At 33.9% G+C, this 23,023-nt stretch overlaps 1 protein-coding gene and 2 long non-coding RNA genes across 5 annotated transcripts in view; 2 read left to right on the top strand and 1 right to left on the bottom strand.

Moving 5' to 3' along the window:
• The window catches only part of LOC126871263 (putative fatty acyl-CoA reductase CG5065), a 43,423-nt gene extending 20,824 nt beyond the window's left edge, over window positions 1-22,599 (bottom strand). The window contains exon 1 of one of the 2 annotated variants that reach the window (XM_050629867.1): window positions 21,615-22,599. The gene's annotated coding sequence lies outside the window, so the exon portion shown is untranslated. Of the gene's footprint in view, window positions 1-883; window positions 1,051-21,614 lie in introns of those variants that run through there. The other variant, XM_050629870.1, reaches the window with a different exon arrangement.
• Window positions 1,801-4,702, top strand: LOC126871271 (uncharacterized). The gene is made up of 3 exons (XR_007691602.1): window positions 1,801-2,148; window positions 3,175-3,532; window positions 3,639-4,702. It is a non-coding gene; the product is annotated as an uncharacterized LOC126871271 (long non-coding RNA).
• LOC126871269 (uncharacterized) lies at window positions 9,722-21,608 on the top strand. Of its 2 annotated transcripts, none has more exons than XR_007691599.1 (3): window positions 9,722-10,211; window positions 10,343-10,466; window positions 20,608-21,608. It is a non-coding gene; the product is annotated as an uncharacterized LOC126871269 (long non-coding RNA). The 2 variants fall into 2 exon arrangements; XR_007691598.1 differs by having other exon boundaries at window positions 9,726-10,220.
• Window positions 22,600-23,023: the final 424 nt, after the last annotated feature.

Raw genomic sequence — 23,023 nt, forward strand, 5'->3', positions numbered from 1 at the left:
TCTTCCCACGAAGAAATTATGTTCTCGACTGTGGGAATAGATGAGAGTTAAGAGATAACTAAATCTGATGCGAAAGAGATGAATGTGGCAGTAAATTATAATTCAGTTCAATGATTCTCACTAGAAACGGCGCTTTTATGCAGATGACTTTCTCTGCTAAACTTCTGATTCTTTTACACGCGGCACGATGATTTTCTCTGCTGCAACCCATACACTTCTTACTTTATAGAAGCCGATATTTTCACGAATTTTCGCTAATATTAAATATTAAAAAAACACTGTTTTATATAACTGTATAACACGAATAAAATTATTTAAAAGATTGCATCTGGAATATCAAGCGAAGAATCTTTCTGAAAATTTCTGCGCGCCTCTAATCATTCATGCATGACTAGATCGCGAATGTTTACCCACTTGTGGAAAATCTAAAACCTGCAAATTGTTCGTTTTCGTTGCTCGGCGGTAAAATAAAACGCGTATTACTTGTCGTTATACACATTAGAAAAGAAACTTTTGGCTCGATTCTGATCTATCTATTAGTTCTAGTACATCATCCGCCTCATAGAAAGTCCTACGAAATTTATCAAACGATCTTATCTTCGCGGTAACGTGAAAGTGAACAAGCTAATCGTACACAAAAATGGAACATTATTTTTATCTATTACTATTGCAAAGAAAAAAAAAAAAAAAAAGAAAGTGGAAAGGAGAAAGAAGCAACAAGAAATGTAGCCACGATATAAGATGCAATACCAAAATGAAGATACCGCTAAGTAGAATTACAAAACCATATACAGCCACAGGATACATCACGATTCCACAGCCTTACTTCATGCACGAATGTACATACGAATGTAGTCCATAGGATAAAATGATAAAAACTCACCGAACTGATTTGAAAGATCGACAAATTGGAAAAGAACGATATACAGATACGTTGACTTGAATGATGGAACACGAATCCCTATAATCCCGTACGGCGACCACAATGGTCGACGTGAGCTGCAATGCGTGTCGAGGATTACTAAGGGACCGAAATGTGGGCCAGCTACTTTAAAGACGAGTCAACTAACGAAAGGTGAACTGAGCGTACCTGGGACCAATCAGAGTAGCTTGTACCTGACTCTGTTTGAGTCAGTGAAAGACAACTTCTCCCCACTTATCTACCTATTAATGCATCTATACAATACATCACGCGTGGTGCATGTGTGCACGCACATACACCTACATGCGCACGCGCAAAGACACAAATATTGGAATTAGGAATCACTTTTCACGGTCCTCGCTCAATGTCAACAATTCACTCCCACAAAATATTATCGTTAACCCTTACGGAATATTATTTTGGTGCAGAATGTGAATGGGACCGTAGTAATTAGTATCTCTGGTCACTTTTTGCAGCGATTATCTTGTTTGCGAGATTAAAGAAATATTTTTCAAGTTAAGAAGGCAATGGTTCGATCAGAAATTTTGATCATTGATAAAAGCGAGGAATCAATGGCAAAGATAAATGAATTTCAGTTTAATCCTTGTGATGCTAAATGCGATATAATTCGTTTGTAACAGAAATTTAATTATACGTGAAAAAAGATACGAAACCTCTTGATAAGCAGATTATTAGCGGAATTACGAGTTAACTCGTCTTCTATGATTAAGTGCGTAATTATTCCTCTACTTTCTATCGCTGCTGTATGCGAGGACTACAGATGAAGAATACGATAAGTTACATTTTGCTAGGTTTTTTTTTTATAGAGGAACAATCTTGACATTCAATAGAATGTCGATCAATTTCATGTTATCAAAATTTATTTGTTCTCGAAATATATGTTCTTTCTCCTTCCTCGAAATTTTCGAAATATCGTTCGTCGTTATATTAACGTTATTAATTTGTATCATCGACTTCGATAAAACATCATTTACTTATCAACTGTGTTACGTACGAACATAATAAATTCTTTTCGCTTAATCACAGGTTGGTAATAAAATCAGAAAATCAACAAAAAGATACATATTCATCGTGGTTTCCTCCTGTGATCTTTATACCTTGGTCTTATATCCTGTGATCGTTGGTAATTCTTTCAACGAAGGAAAGTAAATTTCAGTGGCACGTAGATTAAACTCGCGTACCGGAATAAATGGCTGTGTACACAGGTCAGTAAAAACTACCATCTGAAATCTATCGTATTTAAGGGGCCTAGTCAGACGACTACACTTTCTTTTTTTTATACCTTATTTTTTAATAGTTTTTTGATAGTCGCCGTATGTTTTTTTAAAAACATCGATCGAACCAGTTGAACATTCTCTATCAAAAAAGCATTAACCTATTTATACCGGAAAGCCATTAGTTCAGCAGATCTCAATTGTAATTTGCCCAGACAAATTAATTCTACTCGAAATTAAATTACAACACACACAAATGTTACCTGTTTAGCTTTCGATAATAATAATAATAATAATAATCATCGCCTTGATTATTCGATAATCCTACCAAACTAATGTACATATGTAATATGTACTAAATATGTAATAAATAATAAGGAATAGAACAGTAGTAATAACAATGAATTCGCTAGAGTTCGTGACGTATATGCTAATGTTAACCTAAGTGTTATTGAAGCATCACCGAAGCACAGATTAGAATCTGACTACATGTTTATTAATTCGATGGTTAATTCATCGTGCCTATGCTAATTAGTTACTTGAAGCATTATCAAGACATAGGCTACGACTTGACTAAATGTTCGCTAATTTGATGGTAATCGTTTAATTATGCGCTACCGTGTATAAGATCGATACATTTAAAATCAGCAAACGTAGGTGGCTTTCCTTACAGGCAATTTTCATCTACGCCTATCCCTTCATCTCACGTGGTAAATAATCCCTCAGTCTACGGGGACTTGTTATGCGTGACCTCATTCTTACGCGCTCAGAAGATATATAGCGTAAATATTCATAATGAAACTGAAGTTATACTTCCGAATATTTCGAGCGACAAGGATAGTGAATTAGATGCGAATTAAAAAGAAAAAGTTGATCCTTTGGATCGCAGTGCCGACACAGGCAACAAATCATGTTTATTTTTGTTTTCCTGAATTTTAATTATTATTATTATTATTCTTTTTCTTCTCTTCTTCTTTCCTGTTTCTTTGCAAAAATTTACAAAACAAATATTTTTAGAACAAAGTTATCAAACGCTGAAAAGGAGACAAACATATACTGTTGATCGACCTTAAGAGAAGCATGCGATTCTCTGGAGGAAATTACACGTAACAGAGTACAGTAAGAACACAAATCACTTATACTAAAACGCAAATATTCGAACAAAATTCGATAATAACGAACGCACACGAAAAGATAAAAATAAGGAGGATTACTAGCGGCAGACAGTCTAAGTCCAATTCTCTTTCCATCATCTACGATATCATAGAATTTTTCAAACATAAGGAAGCATAAGAAGATAGAGGAAAAAACGAAGCTACTCTTATTCGCAGATGATATGGTAATAAGGAACGATCCAATAGAAATACAAGAAAAGGTAAATACATTACACGACTATTGTGCAGAAATATTTGTACAACTTATATCAACTATTTTCTCCACTACGTATTTTTTCTTCGTACTGGCACATCCTATTTTTACAGATTTTCTCCTCTGACAGAGAACGCATGAAACGAATAACCCGCGTAAATCGAGGCACGGGTATACTTGCAAGTATCACTTTCTTATTTCGATTAATTGATATTAATGATCAAATTCCATCAATGTCTACTAACCGTATACGATAGCCCGGGATAAAAACAGAGGAAAACATTATATCAAAGGGTTTCGTTCGTAATATATTTAATATACATTTGCAATAATCTGGAAGTACCCAAATATTATTATGCACGGTAGCGTGTGATCGACACAAGTCAAAAGAAATTGCGAACACTTCGTATTCAGACAAAGTTTACGTTCTTACAAAATTGTGCAATCGATACATATAGGGTGGGTTGCATGTTGAAATCGTTTTGTAATGTCTGCCATTGTGCTCGATACCTTGATCCCTTTTCACCCCGGCCATAATACGCAGAAAGTTAGTCATGAGTGAAAATATGATCGATGGAAACAATTTGTATATTTATTGTAAATGATCGATCGCCATCGATATACATAATAAGTAAGCTTTCTGTCATAGAATGAATCGCGTACTTGGTCTCGAATTAAAAAGCAAATATCATCATCACTTCGATGAAGTAATGACTTTCTTCGTTTCCTAATTACTAATCTATTTTCTCTTTTTTTTCGCGATAAGATTACATAAATTCTGCTCATAATGACGTCTATGGTATGATATGAACCTAATCGCAATCTAACCATGGATGAAATAAGTGATATACAAACTGTTTCTTCCTGCGACATTTCTTTTTTGTTGCAACACAATTATTTGGCAATCTGTTAATCAATTCTAAAATAAAAATATCTACTAATAAATTAACACTAAATTACGCACAGTGATTTTGCAAGAAAATTTCTTATATCGCAAGGCTATACATAATTCGGTTACTTAGATAAAACTGTTGCAGTGACAAAATATTCAAAATATTCAGTGATAAACTATTTGTACGATCAAAGTTCTCTGGCAGCATCAAGTGCAATTTCATTTCATTTTGTGTTTTACATTCACCGCGATACAGATTAGTAATAGTATTAAATTAAATAAAAATTTCCATTATTAAGCAATCTAACTTTAAGTAATAATGGCCCTGAACGACTTATATTTAGAGTTGATTTCACGGGGAAATAGTCAGAGGTCCTAATTCCATGATCTCAGCAACTATCAGAAAGACAAAACATTGATTTTTACTTTACATAAGAGAGTGCTTAGAAAATACCTATAGTACATGTCGTCTTTCGTTTTTCGTTCGCGATGATCAATTGCATGGTTCTACTGTTAAATTTATTATTCGCCTATTAGAAGCTCGTGTGAATAAATAATAGGATATTTATAGCGAAGTGATATAATTGTATTATAGTTATGCGTTTATAGCACAGTTAAATAATATTCGGAAACGTACAATATTGAAAGTTAGCAACTTATGAGAGGCACTGCAAGCCATTAATCATATTTTTACATTGACAACTTTGCAACTTTGATTCTATAATGATTACAGCTGGCACTCTTGCATATCGATTGCACAATTTTCACCACTTCCACATTGTATATATATATATATATATATATATATATATATATACTGATCATATGCATTTTACGACAACACTTGCGAGAATATTATTTTTCCATGCAACTAGATTTCTTTTTTAGTACCACTTTTTGTATAATTGAGATCTTGTATTCGTTTTTCTTTTTTTTATCGTTAGAACTCGATATCGCTTGGTGACTTGCGATTTAAGAGTTAAAAATACAAAATATCAGACCGTCTATTGCGTCCAAGGAACGTCATTGCCATGCGCAAATATCCTGCACGTTTAATTACGTACAAAACTTCGGATTTCATATTCAGGATTTATATTTTTATCTCTTTCCTCGATTACTTTATTTCACTGGTAAGTACTTGTCAACTTATCGATAAAAATAATCATCTTTGCTGCTACGTCTTTTGGTGCCTGGTGTCTCGAACAATCTCGACTACATCTCTTTTCCTTCCTTTTCTTTTTTTTTTTTTTTTTTTTTATGTGAGCTATTGAAATCAAAGTGGTCTGACTAACCTGAATAGGACTTTAAGTATGCAACGTTATTTTCTGTCGTTTTTGAACTCGTTTTCTATCGTTTCTTTAAATTCGATTAAAATATATTAAAATATATATAATTATGCATTTAACTAAACAGAAGACAATGTTCATTTTGGCAAAGATATCTGTACGTGTTTCAATAATTGTGAAAAAAGAACATCTGAAATCCGTCATTTTGCCGGCTTTTCCCTTTCACTTATTATTTTTCCACGTACTTTTCATTTTATACGTTACACGAAATTCATCCAACAATGGATGCATTAAAATTAGAAGAGTTACATATCCTCGTTTTAAAATAAGAGCCGAAAATCTCATTCCGAGATTAGAAAAGGAGATTTTACCCAGCCTCTATCGAAGATCATGGTAAAGTGCTGTGCATAATTATGATAGTATCATCGTTTCAATCGATACAGTTGTTCGATCATTTGGAATTTAAATGATCGTATTAAGAAATGACCATAAACGAGCCAAGAGGTATACGAGATCCAAGGAGAAAAATTAATTCGAGGTAAATTATAGCTTTCGTTCTAGAACACGATAGTCCATCGATCATTTGGAACTTGTTTCCTTAAAAATAAAGTAAACCTCGAAATAGAAACCTGTCCTAGACACAAGTGAAATGACTTCGCATTTAATCTTCGCCTTTTAATTTCGTCACATCATATATTTTTTCGACAAGTTCGTTGATCTACTTCAAAATGCAAAGTCGTGAACATTATATCACTTTTCAAGAAGATCGATTCCTTTTACTTTCACTAAAGATATGAGTAATACTGTTGGGAATTCTTAAGAAGAGCTAAGATACGTTCAGAAGATACAGGAACCATTAGAATCACGCTTATGTGACGATTAAATTAAAAAATTGCACATTACATTAAATTACATATAGGTGACGGCAGCCGACAACAAATGGCAGAGCCACAATCACGTGTACGTTTTTTCTTTTCCTTTTTTTTTTTTTTTTTATTTGGTTGAATTTTACAATCAATTCTCATTGAGAATTATAAGTAAATTTTTCTGGCGTGGTACTATGTCGTGTTTAATGAGTGTTTATCGTGTGTCTGATTCTAGTTGAATCTAGTGCTTAAATCTAAAGGATAATGTGTTTTTAGCCTGCGGATCCGATCCGATGTGTCAAGAAATTGAGTAACTAGTGGGTTTTACGTGTACGTAACGTTTACGTAAACGTCGAAGAGTCGAGTTTGGAAATTGTAAAATAAAGGAATCGTTATTAGGCGATATAATGTACGGAATGCATGTACGTGAAACTCTGTGAACCACTCAGAGTAAAATACTCGTTATAATAATTAATACAGCAAACGAATTTCCACCGGAGTTCTATTCCTCTAATTGTCCCCATAACGATATAAATTTTATATATAGACAGAGATTTTTTATAAATAGATCCTATAATAGAAGTCTTTCTGTTTGCTGAAACACGAGCGTGGCCGACAAGCACAACAAAGTTAATAAATTCCTGTTTTCGTTTCCTGACATTCACCGATCTGATGATATATAGTATATACGTGCTTCTCATTTGAAAACAAGCGAGATTACATCTGAAACGGACCAAATTCCGCAGGATGTTATGAAAGACCAATTAACGTTCCTACCACATGCATATGTACTTCTATGACCCACAAAAATTTTTCTAGTAAAAGTGTACGCATACGAATATGTGTGTCCGCGTACAAGTCGTAATTTTTCCTTTCTATTTCGACCTGTGCGGTGTTCTATGGTATTCAGCTCAAGGTACAATATACAACACAGGAACATAGATAGTTCCGATGAGATTAATTGCCTATTATGCCAATAATGTCTTAATTTACAGACTCGTTTAATCTTTTTCGGCGTCCCATATTTACAAATTTATATAATATATATATATATATATATATATAAAAATTATAAATATAAATATTATATTATAAATATAAATATTATAAAAATATAAATATTATATAAATTTCGGCGTCCCATATTTACAAATTTATATTATATATATATATATACATATATGCATATATATATATATATATATATATATATATATATATATATATATATATATATATACTGTAATCTTTTCTCGTTGATAGATCATGAACTACTGAGAAATTTCTAAACATATTAACAGAGTGTGCTACCATTTCGACCTTAGTTTGGAATAATTTTCCTTGGTTGTATAAAAACATCTCCGACATTGTGACTTATTCCTAGCAAGCCGCATATGCTGAGCTCATAATGATTTGATATTATACATTGCAGACGAAGAACTTTACACGCGTCATTGAGAAATTAAAGATAGCTCACATGGGCTATCTCTTTGGCGAGGAGTGTATCTCTGTGATTTTTCCGTGATTTTAGAACGCATGAAAAATAGAGATAAAACACATACATGATGAGATTATGACGCGTATGACGATTCGCATACTCAATAGAACGGTACATTTACAACCCATGGTTCCTTCGAGACCTTTGATGAGACTACATCGTTGCAACAAGAACAAAATATCCAAGGTCGATTATGTGTTCACCAAATAACTAAATAAATTTTATTATCGACTTAATAAATAATTTTTGAACTAATCGTTAAATAAATAATTTTCGAGTAGCCGGACAGGAAAATACGAGATAAGAGTATCTCCCTTCTAAAAGGTTCAAACCGGGCGGCTTTTCTTCTTCATTTTCGCTAAAAAGCGCTCGAATGCCCGAGTTTAGGATTAAATAGATCATAATTTCATTTTGAGCTGTTGTCAGACGAAAATTTTCGTTGCGCTTATGCGGGCATATCGCGGACGAACAAATACTCTGTGTTTTTAAAAATATGTATGGTACATATACATACATATAGCTAAAGGTAGCATCGTAGCGTCATTTCATCCTTACTTCGACCTTCCAAATAGAGGAACAGAAATATCAAGAATGTTTCCTTTTCGTTCAAATGGTTTCGTATTAATCAAAAACGATGGTCGTTATGCAATGCCGCAGTTTATCGAAAACGTCAATCAAAAGAGATCGTCAATAGAATTGAAATACTGAATCTGGAAACTCGTCAAGTATACGTATGTTTGACTAATTTCTCATCAAAGGAAAAACGATTGACAGATGATTATCCTACGCGTGAAAAGTCTGTAATGGAAAATGTAAAGTAGCAGGATTTTTGCATGAAGTCTCCTGTTGCGCAAGATCGGATTTAAAAAGTCAATTACACGCCTATTAACGTTTGTCTAACTTAAAGCTATGTGGTGTTAAACTCTGTTTTCTTCGAAACGTGGAAACATTATACTTCTTCTTTCTGAAAAAGGAAAAAGAAAATAAAGGAAACGTATGGCGAGTAACACGCATCCTTTACAGAGGTGATACGTGTCAAGGTCTCTGAGGAGCCATTAGACTATCGATATGCACAAGCTCGAGCTTGACAAAGAATTTTAAAACCTACCTTACGTACAAATACCACGAAACTATTTTGCTCGAACTGCCGCTTGTCTTAACGTATAACCGGTTAATCAAGACGAGTGAAGAAGCGTGTATAAACAAAAAGGTTGCGTGATATTCATGTGATCTAATGCTACAGCGGCAGCTATTATTTATTAGTTATTTGACGTTAAGTATGGACATTCAGAGACAAATTTGTAGCGGACCCTTAGTCCAGCCTAATGGATATTTCGTTAACTCTTTGTCTTATGATTTAAGTTCCAACAGCACGTGCCGTAACCAATCGCAGGATTGGCCAGACTTCGAGGCATTTTACGCTCTAGCTGAGCCTTCGAAGCTGTGCAAATCGCACCGTTCCTTTAACGTGTAAGGTACAACTAATTTCAATTGTAATTACTGCCAATTGAATAAGAAAAATTTATTATCTCGAAGTGAATAATAAATAATATTTCATTTTAATTAAATAATATTTTATTTTTATTGTTCGTTATTTGATTTGCCTATGGATTCGTCAGCGTGACAATATTTTCCCAAAATATATTATCAAATGTTATATTAAAGATGTCCAATTCTTTTTTGTTTCCACCTAACTAACTGATTTAAAGTTGTCACTTTACTTTACTCAACAACGCTTAACATTCTTCTCGAAGAAGTTTCTAATATTTTTCATGGAAATATGCAGCCAAAAAAAGCTTTTGTCGCATGTAGGCCGAAAAACGTACAAAGTTTCATGCACGTATTGTTTATGTTTGGCCCGATCCACCTATCATATCTCTAACACGACATGGCAGATTAAGGGGTTAAGAACAAAGTGTCGGCCCTGTGCTGTCCATGCTTCGAGCTCGTGTACCTATTTACATCCACCACGTCGTTTCTTTGAACCGACTTCAAACTGTAGACTGACGTAGAGTACAAGAGGCAACTACGATTACGACAGAGAGTGAAAAGCGACAAAGAGACAACTTTGATCTCGCAAAGAATCAACAGTCGTTAATTAGACACGTGCCAGCTACGTTTCACGAGGCAGCCTCGTATTGTCTGTACGCAGTGTAAATATCTAAAATAGCCCAAGAATCGCGGATGTTATAATTTCGCGCGACGAATTCGGAAGAGTCACGGATGTTCACAGGATGACGATAAAAAACTACATGTCCTCCTAATTAATTCGCAGGAAATTTGCCAATGATCCGACGTCATGATCCGCCACGGCGCGTGTAGGACGCTAAGAATATCCTGGAAGGTCCTGGCTACAGGGTGAGGAGGATGACGAACCTTTTGGCGGGAGGACTGAGATCGTAAGTCAAACAGATCAACGCTTGTCCCAGAAAGAGATAAGTCGCTTAGAGAAATTTATTTATAACGTATACATATGTATAGAGAGTATATAGCGCGGGTGACATTTTCATAGTCGGTTCATTGATCACTGAAAATTGCTCCGAAGCAGCTCGTGCACATATTGGTTTATTAGAGCGTGATTGAATACAGGGGCAGATTGTAGGGAGACGGCGGGCAATCAGCCAACTTGCACCCCATTTTATACTTTCGTCATAACAATTCATTCGAATAACATCTTTGAGCACGATAATATTTTTTATACACTGGCCCACTAAAGTATTTGAACGTTTCGTACGATAAGTAATAAGCGTATGTATAAGAATATATGCAACGTGTAATAGCATGAAATTAATTCTTTAGAAGCCTGTTATTAAAGAGACTCAACACGTTTATGATATCGCGGCTGAAGATTCACCGCGATGTATCTCTTTTCATTTGGCACATCAATGAAGTCAGGCAATTAAATAATTATTGTTCGACATGAAATAAAAGATGGAAGAATTATTGTTTGGAACAGTTACGAATAACATTGCAATAGTATTATTACGAGATGATAAAATAAAACTTCATCTATGATACTATGGCAATTAAGGGTTGAGATGATGCATATTATCAGTGTGAAGGAAAAGTCAGTCGAAATCCGTACCACGGCGAATATGTTAAAGGTAATTCTACTTTATTGTTATTTTTCTTTAGGTATTTAGATACTTTATTATTATTTTATTTAATATTCGTGACAAATTTAGATCTCTCGCGACATAAATACTTTTTATTGACGAACAACTTTGACATATTAACATATGCTTTATTATGAAATAAAGGATATTCTATAAATAGACATGGTAAGACAAGCGGCTTTAAAAGATTGGCTTAACAAATTTAATCCAAGTATTCAACACGATGTTTGACGCAATATTTCATTTTTCCTGACGTCTATGAAATCTCAAATTAATCGCGTCATGTTAGGAAACAATAAGATGGACGCAAAGGTCATTTCGTATATTAAGAATATATTATGACGACGATCCTTTCTGTTTTCACTTTTACCCAAAGCAAAACTTAAGCGTTCCAATGCCACAGAAATTTAAATGAATGAAACCTAATTGTGAGTGGCACGTGCAGAACACACTTAGTATGCTAATGTAATTCCACATGAAACTACGATCAGAGATGTGTTTACATAACATTTCAAACAAATATTAACGTAATTAATTTACGTTTTTGTTATTATGATGGAAACGAATATTAATCGATAATTTTACAATACGATAGCACAATTATCTAATTTGGTTAAACGATTTAAATAAAACCGTGAAATATGTATTAGAAGTATCACAACAGATTTGAAGAATTTATCGTAGGTATTTATTACGCAAAATTATGTATAAAATATTGATGAATATTGAATCCATGCAAATGCATGCTAATGAATTATCAAACATGAGTAACCGTGCGTTTTAACGTATAAAACATTTGATTTTTTTATCTTAGTATTTATCTTCGTCTTATATTCATTTTCACACATCATTGTACAACTAAGAATTTTCCGTTTTATGTATGATATGTTTCCAATCCTTTGATACAACTTTTTAGGATTCACAGTCGTAAGAACTGTTCATTACAGTACGCGTATAGTATTCGTTTATTGTAACCAAGAAAATCATAATACCGTAATGAGCAAACATCTTACAACAAACTACGTATACTTGTAATTGGAACCTAAAGTATTAGATAGGTAATCGTCGTCCCTTTTCATTCGTAGAGATCATTGTTACTTTGGTTTAAATGATTACAAATGACAAAAAAAGGAAGATGGTGACTGACAATCCAAAAGTGTGTACAAGACAGTGCGAGACAGATATGGGTACCTGCCTCAGGGCGAGCCAACTATTGTTGGATTTTGGCAAGATCAAAATCACAGTCTGTCACTAGCTTCGTTTAGAAGAATTTTGTCGAAATCTTAATTGTGGTTCATCCTGCTTCGCCTACTACGTGACTGTGACGACAGAAGGAAACTCGAGCGAAGCAATTGTCGGATGAGGCTGCCTCGCGGGTCTGCCTCATGCTCTCTGCACATAGCGTAATAGTAAGGTTCCAATTACAGGTATATACTTCGTTATAGCATCTTCGTTCACTGAAACTATTAGGCCATCAGCTGGAACTATTAGATTGTTAATTCTCGGTCGAGTCACCGAATAGTTGCCATCACATCGACTTCCATATCCTTGAATTAGGTTGTCAAGGACATCAACCTGAGAAATTCTCCCTGAATAGGTCAAATAGAATATATATATACATATGTCGGGTTTACATTAGAATTAGTCGGGTTAGGGGCATGAAACGAATCTTCGTTTGGATTACACGTTATCGTTATGCAATAGAGAAGACATTGACTAGCGCAAGTACGATTATCATAGAACCGGACAAGTAACCGTGGTAATTAGATACTCGAGAAACTAATGACAATGATCCTAGGTTCAATAACGAATCCGCGGTCGACGGGATGATAGATGAACGTGCTCACAAAATCCAAGTCGGACGCGTAATATTCACTGGTCGTAAGGTGTTACTGTATTCGTCGATGGGACCGCAAGAAAGAATGACTTTCCGTCCCGACGATGCCACTGTCACGTAATTTTTGGGGTTAGTTGATGAAAATAAAAAGTAGCTGAGTCGTAACACAACTATTAACTTTGTTTCAATTAAACTTTATTATGAATTCAGCGATCACAATGTAACACACACTGAATTAACATAAATCACAATTCACTCCAACCATGTTATGTAAGACTTAGTTACAACGATACGTTAAGTACGCGACTGTTATGAAGGTAGAGACCGGTATAGATATGTTGACTATTCTAAGGATACAGAATAAGTGAGTCTTTCTGGCGATACCATGTCTGAGGAAGGCTAGGGGTGGGTGTGTCTAAGGACACGGGACTATCGGATTTGTTGATGACAATTTTGGTTAAGGAAGTGAGGGCAGTAGACACCGTCTCCGATTGGATAATAAGACGCTTGGTGGACCAGGAAGGGTTTTAGCCGCCCTCGCGAGAAAGTTGCTAACGGAACATACCAGATGCGAAGAAAACCAACTTTCTAAGCTAACACGTGGTAGACAATAAACGTAAAGGGAAATCTAAGACAGGAAATACTCGCTTGGTCCGAAGGACCTTAACTATGAAAATGCCAAGACCCCTGGTGGGTACTTAAGACTATTGAGGGTGCGCACCAAGAATGTGCAGACATCTGGGTGCCATCCTGTCCGCGGTGTGTAGCCTGGTCTCTGATGTGAATTGACGTTACACCACAGAGGAAAACTATGATGGGGTGTGTCTAAGGACACGAGATCATCGGATTCGTCGGGGATAGCCTCCGTTCGGAAAGTAAGGGAAATTGACGTTGCTGCTAATTGGTCAATCTCCATATCGGTGGTTAGAAAAAGATGCTAGCCGCCCTAGGAGGGAAAGTTGCTAGTGGGAGACGTCGTTCGTTGAAAAAAATAGATCTCCCCTATCTTCCCGTAGTTGGGAGAAAGACTGTTTGTCTGTTTGAAGGACTTTAGGTAACTAGATCTTAGTGTTTATAACGGCCCTCGGGCTAGCTGAACATGTACTGCGGAGACGCATCGACATCTGGCAATCATCTTACTCGAAGAATAGGTTCTGCGTGTGGCGAGCCACGGGCAGAAACCGTTGAAATGTTTACTGTCGCGTGCCGCCAGAAATATTTCTTTTAAGGAGAGCTATAGAATTGCTCCGTACCTTTGTTAGACAAAGCGTTCATCCCGTGACCGCGGCTACGTTCGGCGACTGGCTGTCGTCTCGAGCCCAAGCTCATTATCACAACTCTCGAACAATTACAATTGGATTGAATAACTACAATTGTTTAATTACAGCTACAGTAGACTCTAGATTACAATGTTGCGGGATTATTCAAAATTCCAAATGCTCCGGTGTTCTTTCATCTCCGACATATATATATATATACCAAAATATACCAGAATGGTGTATAAAAACGACAGATGTTTCACTTACTGAATTCCAAATGAAAAGAAGTAGATTGGGCTAGACTATTAAAGTGATAACGACTTGCGTGGAGACGATATATGTGAATGAGCGTTCTCAAAATAGTCACATCTAAGGATATCCACAGATAGAATTATCGAAATGCATTCATTGTAAGTATATCTGGTTACCATAAAATGTACTACCAACTGTGCAGCAGAACAGTAGCACACGTATGATGCCAAACATACTTTTCTGTACAAGTCGAAAATCGAAAGTGACCACTCTATATAGAAAGAAGTTATTCAGGATTGTCAATTTGACAACATATTTCAAGCGCATCGAAATGAGGTGACAACTATTCGGTGACTTCGCTCTTCCCATTAATATCTTAGTAATATCCTACTTACCAATAGGGAAGTTCCTGGACCTCTTTCATAAATCAAAAAACAATCCTATGTCACTAAGAGTATGTCATTAGTATAAACGCCTTTGGCAAAATTACAATTCATTCCGCAATCGTGATTAATGATGATCGCCACATAAAACGAGAAGGACAAGTTAATTTGAGTTGACAAAACTAACGAGCAAATAAACTTTCCAATAACGTTGTTCCGCAATCTCAGAATCCTTCAAGGACTACTAGAATGTGAACATCTCTTCAATAACATGCTGTTTTATCAACATAGTTAACACCTTTATATCGGTTAACAGTAACATTGCACCGTTTAGAAATACGAAACATAGCGTAAGGGGAGGTAGCTTCTTTATCGAGATATTTACTACAAATTTAGCAAATTTAGTGAAAAGTCAACATACGATACGAAGGATGGTGTTAAACATTCAGAGGCTCGAGAAAGTATGGATTAAATGTGTACCATAGAAAAGTATATCCATATTATGTGTGTTATACATTTAAAACATTTTGGAATTTCATTGACATTGCAATTAGGTAAGATAATCAGGATTATATTCCTGGAATTTGGAACCGATCTGAAATTTTTTTTATGAGATATTTTAGAATTACAAGATATTTATTGCAAACATAGATCTTCAAATTGTAAGCATCAAAGATGATCCTATCGAATACTGAAGTTCATTAAATACAATGGATAATTGGCTTTTTGAATTAAATTGAATTGATCTCTGTGAAATCTATACTACATACGTATTTTCTCATCTTTGTGGATAATTTCGCACTTGTTTCTAACTTTACCGGTGCTAACGAGATTTCAAGATGCTTCATTTAACACACCTGATATATTCATAAATGGATAAACGGAACACCCCGTATAAAATGTTGTACGTTTAACGAGAAATCTTACGAGGTATCTTATCGCTCTGATTCCCTTAGAAGTTGAAATTTCTTAAATTATACAGAGGACAATAAGGTGGTGGTTTCGAAAGCGAGCACAATTCAATTCTCGAGTATTTCGCATAATCGGCGACACCGAGAGTTAGAAAGAAAAAGCTAATGTTCTTGTGAGCTATTCAATCAATGTTCACATACGCAAATACATAGGAGTTACGGTGCAAAAATCGAGTACCAGCTGGCAATATTTGCTCGTGCTCATTTTCTTCGAAGCCATCACGACGATCTAAATTTTTAATTAACGCGATGATTTTGTTCACTTCGGTATGTGCATAATGATACACGTATATACAGGCAATTTATGTACAGCTGTATATTTACACAATAGTAGACGTATGTTTGTACAATTAGAACTATTAGAAAATGTAAAAAAACCCATCTGAATAAGTAAACTGGAAAAACACTATAGGAAGTTTCATGTATGCACATAAAATATATATACAGAGATATATCAATATTGCCCTTCTTAGTTAACACGTAGACTGCTACGTAATTTTATATATTTCTTCCTAGCAGTCGCAATAGATTGAAATGTGTTGCATCGTAACGTTTCATTTTTGCAAAATATTTATCTTATTTTAAATATTCTGAGAAGTTTAGTAACCTGAGTCACCGATAACCAACCGTCACGGTTAGCCCATTAAAATATTCTATCTTACATTTCTCTTTATTTTTCAAGATATCCTGGAATATTTTAAGCTTGCTTAATCTTGTAATTTTCTTAATTCATTTAGTCTGTGATTATTATCTTTTAAGATCAGTTATACTATACACTCTATTACAAGATGATAACCAAATATTTTGAATTGAACGAAGAATAAGAATGACGAAGAAAATGATAAAACTTTAACTTTATTTAATTCTGAAGTGATAAATAATAACGTTTTGATTAATACGGACAAAACAGATCTTTGGTATATCTAGTCTAGCGTAGTGTATACTAATATAATTGCCAACAAACAGGTGGATAAAATTTGTTTAGGAGATGAAGGAAAATCAAGAAATGTGGAATTTCTAGAACAATAGGAACGTAATCGGTGCTTTATCAATGGCTCGTCTAAATAAAACGCAAATCAAACAATCCAAAGAGGGAAAGTTTTAATACAACTTCGTCTCACGCATTGGATGCTCAGACAGCCCATAAAACATTTGCATATTGTCCAGTTCCTTCTTCGATATCGATTCCTCGGTATCGATACGCTATACACGGAAAAAATACAAAAAAAGTCGCGGGAGATTTAAGAAAATCGAAAATTGTAAAGTTCGCGCAATTGCAAAATTGTAAATATTATTTTTGCAAATAAAATTCTGATACAGCGTCTTTAAAGAAGCTTAGTACAGTAAGGCAGCGAGAAGAGAGACAGAGAGAGAGAGAGAGAGAGAATGATGTCACCACATCAGTAATTATGAAGTTTAGAATTTAAGATTCTGTTAGCGTGCATAACATATGGCATACGAGCGAAATAGCGATATGTGTTTGTATAATACTGTCAAGAGCAATGGAAGAAAAATTCAGAACAAAATTTGATGGAATGTGACGGAGGGCTACTTTAATATTACTATCAGCTATATGTATTAGGACATCTAATATCTATCTGTTACATTTATGGATTGAGAAACTCTAATGAATTTTACTTTATTTAGTCTTTACATCATAGTTATGAATGACGTAATATATTTATAATAAAGCGACTAGAAAATAATAACTATAATAAATGAGCATTCAATTTGTACTAAATATCAGTAGGTATCTTAATACTAATGATTGCCAGTGTATATTCCTATATCTTTGTAATAGTGGACATTCATGGAAAAAAATAATTAAATAAGAAACATGAAGTAGAGAAATAATTAGAAATTGAAAGAAATAGAATTAAACATATGTCAATAAGTGGTGATAAAGAAAACAGGGACTTGATACGCGAGATCACTATGTCTTCCAGAGTCTAATTGATTTGTAAATATATGTTTACTGTAATTTCTCACTTAAAATTTTAAGCAATCTTTCGTAGAAAGGTTAAATCCAAATCAACAATAGCTAATAAGAAAAAAATATATAACGGGAATAATATAAAAGAATTCTTCCAAAATATAAAACATTTTGGTTCGTAAACATATGATCATTGTAATCTTTTATTTCTACTCTTAGCAAGCTTCTCATATTTTTTCAACTTCAATGGCTATAAAAAATATTGGCACACCATTGTGCTTATTATAGCATTTACATACTAATTTCTTAAATTTACTGCCTTATTGTCAGACTACAAAAATTTGGTATTATGAAAATGAAATGTATAGAACCTGATAAAAAAAAGTGTTTCATTGGAAAATAAAGGGTTGTGTGTCAATACTTTTTATAGACACTGTATGTAATACTGGTTGCAGCGGAACGTCGAACGAAAAAAGAATCGAAAGGTTTCCCTTTGAGTAAACGTGTATGAACGTGTATGAACATGTATGAACGTGTACAAACACGATAAACAGTCGCCACGAACGACACCCATTTACGCGGAACGGCTGAACGCGGAAGCAACGCACCGTTTATTGATCACGTTTCACGGATTTACCGACGCCAGATAATACGTCCAGGGCGAAAAATCAAAATCAATCGCTTTTTGCGTACCTACTTATACAAAGCAATGCGACCCAGTCACATAACTGCAATTCAAGTCCAGTTTTTCTCGTATTTATGTCACGCATATGATTAAAATTAGATAGAACAGTGTATATGATTGAAATTAAACTAGACAATGCATATAATCAAAATTAAATTAGGTAATACGTATGATTAAAATTGAATTAGGTAATACGTATGATTAAGGTTAAATTAGGTAATAGGTATGATTAAGATTAAATTAGTACTTATAAAGTAAATTTGGAAAATATTTAAACATCTTTTAATATACCAGACTAGTATTTGGCTAGCTTTTGTTACACATACATAAATTAATCGGCTTATGTAATTTATGGTAATTAATCTATAAGAGTAGTTTTACTTATAATTAGAAATAACATATTACTGTTTAATTAAATAACAATCATCAAATTTTTATGGGACATTATGTAAAACTTTCGAATTTATAAAAAGAACTAAAAGGAATAAGCTTATTTATTTAGCAATGACGACTAGCTGAAGGTATTACAATGTTACAGGAAAATGCATTACACTGTGGTTTTATCAAACATCATCACTCTATTCATGTATCATTAAAGATTCAACTCGGACACTATCTGGTGTCAATTAAAATAGCGTGATACAGAATTATGTATGCCACCGAAAGAATTAACTTTAAAACCTATGTTAAAATTTTAGACATTTCCTATTCTTGTTAAATACTAGTTTATTTTTATAGTTTATTAAATAAATACTAGGTTACACAGTGTCATACATTTTTATTGCGACACCCTGTATATCAATTGCAACATTATCGGTACTATCCATATTAAGATGACAATTCACAATATAGTTAGGGCATCGTCTATAGTATGTCATTCAATTTAACACATTACGGACCAGTCATCTTATTGCTAGGTGTACGCAGGGGCCAGATTAAATTACTTTTCTCTATATGACAACAATGGAAACCCGAAAATTCTCGTGAACGGTCGCAAGCATTAGGATCGAAAACACAGGAATTCTCGTGATCTGTCCATAATTAATAACGATAATACGCTTAGAAGACAGAAAAAAAAAGAATGTAATTAAATGAATATCAATAAATTATTTCGGAATCTAAGTTTTTGGTTTTTACTCTCGAGATTTTAGTATCATGTAATGACTACTTGTCTTGTATCAATCGTCAAGTCAACAATCTTCGCTGCACGTGATCATTATACATAATTACATTTTTCCACTAGGTGATGTGCATATACATCTTTTCTCCACTATTTTCACTGGCAGAGAAACGTATAGTCTACGGTCAAAATCTCGAGGTAGTCTATTCTACACAAGGACAACAAATTATACATATTGAGCTGTATAACATAGACTCGTACTGTTTTTATTCCCATATTGCATATATTGCACTAAATATAAAAACAGGATGAGTTTATGTTACAATGTAGTAAAATAACACTATATGCACACAACAATGAAAAATGGTCGCAATTTCAATTGGTAGCACTGATATTGGTAGGTTATGTCATTTATGTATATTGTTCATTTCCTGGAAAGGTGATATAACCAAGAATAGTTAGAATATTTAAGAAGTTACTTTGAAATACAAGGTTTAAAATATTGGATTATAACATATATTTAAGAACAATGTCATAATTCAAAATACGATTGTTTTAACCCTTCTTTTACTGTAACTATAAACAATACGTATAAACAATATTTTATGAGAAACTGTCAAAACTCAAAAACTATCAGTAAAATTATAAAAGAAAATAATGTTTTCGTTATTAAATAAATAACGTGTTGAATAAAAGGTTCTATTGATCTGTGGCATAACACTGTTTCCTTCAACAATTTAACTGTTTTAACAGTCTCTAACAGTCTTTGAATCTTAATGATCTTCCATATTTTGTTTACATATATTGGTTACACTAAAAGAAAGGATTAAATAACCAATTAAAACAAACTATTGAATTATAAAATTGTTCTTAAATAAACAATTCTATTTTATAAATATACTTTACTATATCTTGATAAATATTACATTACTTTATAATTATACTTCCATCATAATAAATACTCCAAAATTTGTCATTTTTCAGTAACTCTCCCAAGAAACCAGCGATATGTATTTCTAACCAAGCAAGCAGTATAAGTACACTCGTATGCGACCCGGCTATCAAAAATACATACATATGTATAAAGCTGCCAAATCTATCGCCGGTATGAAACCTCAATAATACGTCACGTATCTACACCGGATCTAGACGTCGAGATTCAAAATAAATCCATGGTAATAATTCTTATATTAATAGTTATAAGTATGACAGCTAAGTATTGAAGAAATTAAAGGGAATATAAATTACAACTATTTTACACGATGAAGCAGCATGCGGGTACGCGTTGCGCACGCCAAGAAACGCGCGCACACAATTACATCAAGTTACGCATCCACACGTATACACACTGATGCTCACACCGATCGAGACAATGCGTCAAAGCAGAGGCGGTAATAATCATTCACCTTTCATGTAATATCAAAAACTAATAGATCTAATCTCTTCAAGGCAACAAACGAGAATATATACCGAATATAATCTGCAGAAGAAATGAAACATCGGATAGTTGAAACGACTCAAGAATGGATCCACCGAGAACACGATACAATTGCGTTCATACGCGACGAGTTTCTCGCGATATCTTTCACGGACACGCGGGAAAATCATTCAGCCGATATCTGGTAAAATCGTAAAATTACACCAACGAAAGTTCGATCATGGTTTCTGTTATCAAACAAGACACTATTAAGAATCTATGAGAGAGAAACTGAGCGAAAGTATCCGGCCGTGGTACTCGACTGTTCGATTTCTGCACACCAAATTCGATATCCCTATCACAAACTTTTCCAGCTGAATAACGAACGTCGTAATCACGAAAAATATTGTTAATGATTCTAACATCGACATGAATATGTAGTAGAGTATTTATGAATTTATAAAACAGAGTTGTTAGACATATATTCACCACAATATCGAGATGCACGATAGTAGGCGCGGCTTTTCACCCCGTATAGAGAGAAACGATTTCGTGTCAGTGATTTGTCACCTACCTACGTTATTCGAGCGTGTCCTCTTCGTCAACGATCCTCGTGCTATCCACGAATGAAACTCACGATACCGATTTAACACAGAATCACGAACGAATCGTGCTCTCGGCACTTTTCAGCTCGTGCTTGTCGCACGCCAACCGAGTCCGCCATCTTGGGGCAACCGCCAAATCCCCCCAGGCAGGACAATACTTTCCCATGAAAAGTCACTAGGAACCTCTACAGATTTTCCATCTTTATCTCGCTACTACTCTCACCCTTAACCCTTGACAAGCCGACTACAGTATAAGTCGTTCTACTCCTTCTCGATACACTAGACTTTGCAGACATATCTGTGTTTATTGCGATTATTAGTGTGGTATTTGTGCAAATTCATATTTTAATGAGTGAAATGAAATAAAATGGAACCTGGATAAAAAGCTGTTTGACAGGCCTATACTTTGGATATTTTACATTTTACATTTTACATATTGTGTGCACTCTGTGCATTTTTCCATCTACAAACTTCCTATAAATACATAAAAATCCTGTATAAACCAATAATATATGAAGTTTACTTTTGGTATCGACAGTAGTTCTAATAGTTCTAAGTTCAAGATAGTTTGGTATCTAAAATTTGTTTTTTATTTAAGATGTGATTTTAAGATTGACATAATCAAATTTGATGTTTTTTAGTACATTCATATTTAGTGTTGTCAGGTATGTTATTCATTTTTCAATTATTAGTCTTGTTAATGGTATAGTAAAGTTTAATTCGAATTTATTCTTGATAATGTCTATTTTTTGATGAATTCACTAGATATATATTGCTGTATTATCGCCACATTGAGATTATTTTGTAACTACATTCTAATTAGTTCTACAATTCAAGTGATACTTGGCATTTATCGTAAATTTTAGTTTTTTATAAATTGATTAACTGATTATTTACTAGCTATACTTATGTAATTGTGTTTAATTCTGTAACTGAAAGTTGATATTTTTCGGCTAGAGCTTTGTATGAAAGGTGTAACTGCTTAAATATAGTATCTAATCTCTAAAAAATATTTATATGTACGTGAACGTACTAATAGTAGACACGTGTACTTTTAATTTAACACAATAAATTTCATAATTAATTTATAATTTGTGTTACTTATATATATAAACAAACGTTTTATCGGTTTTTATATAGTTTATTAAATATGCACTAAACATATATTATAAATATAAATAATAACATTAATGTCGATTTATATCATTAACGAAAAGACAATCAATTTTTGCGATACTACATTTGGATTCACTCCTAAGGTCACATGTGGTGATGACAGTTATATATTACAATTTTTATTGTTTGAATATTTCTCTGCGCTGATTATTAATAATTTCTTCTTTTCTCCAACATATACATGTATAATTAGAATAAAAAC

The sequence above is a fragment of the Bombus huntii genome, chromosome 11 (assembly GCF_024542735.1).
Source record: "Bombus huntii isolate Logan2020A chromosome 11, iyBomHunt1.1, whole genome shotgun sequence".
NCBI classification, from domain to species: domain Eukaryota; kingdom Metazoa; phylum Arthropoda; class Insecta; order Hymenoptera; family Apidae; genus Bombus; species Bombus huntii.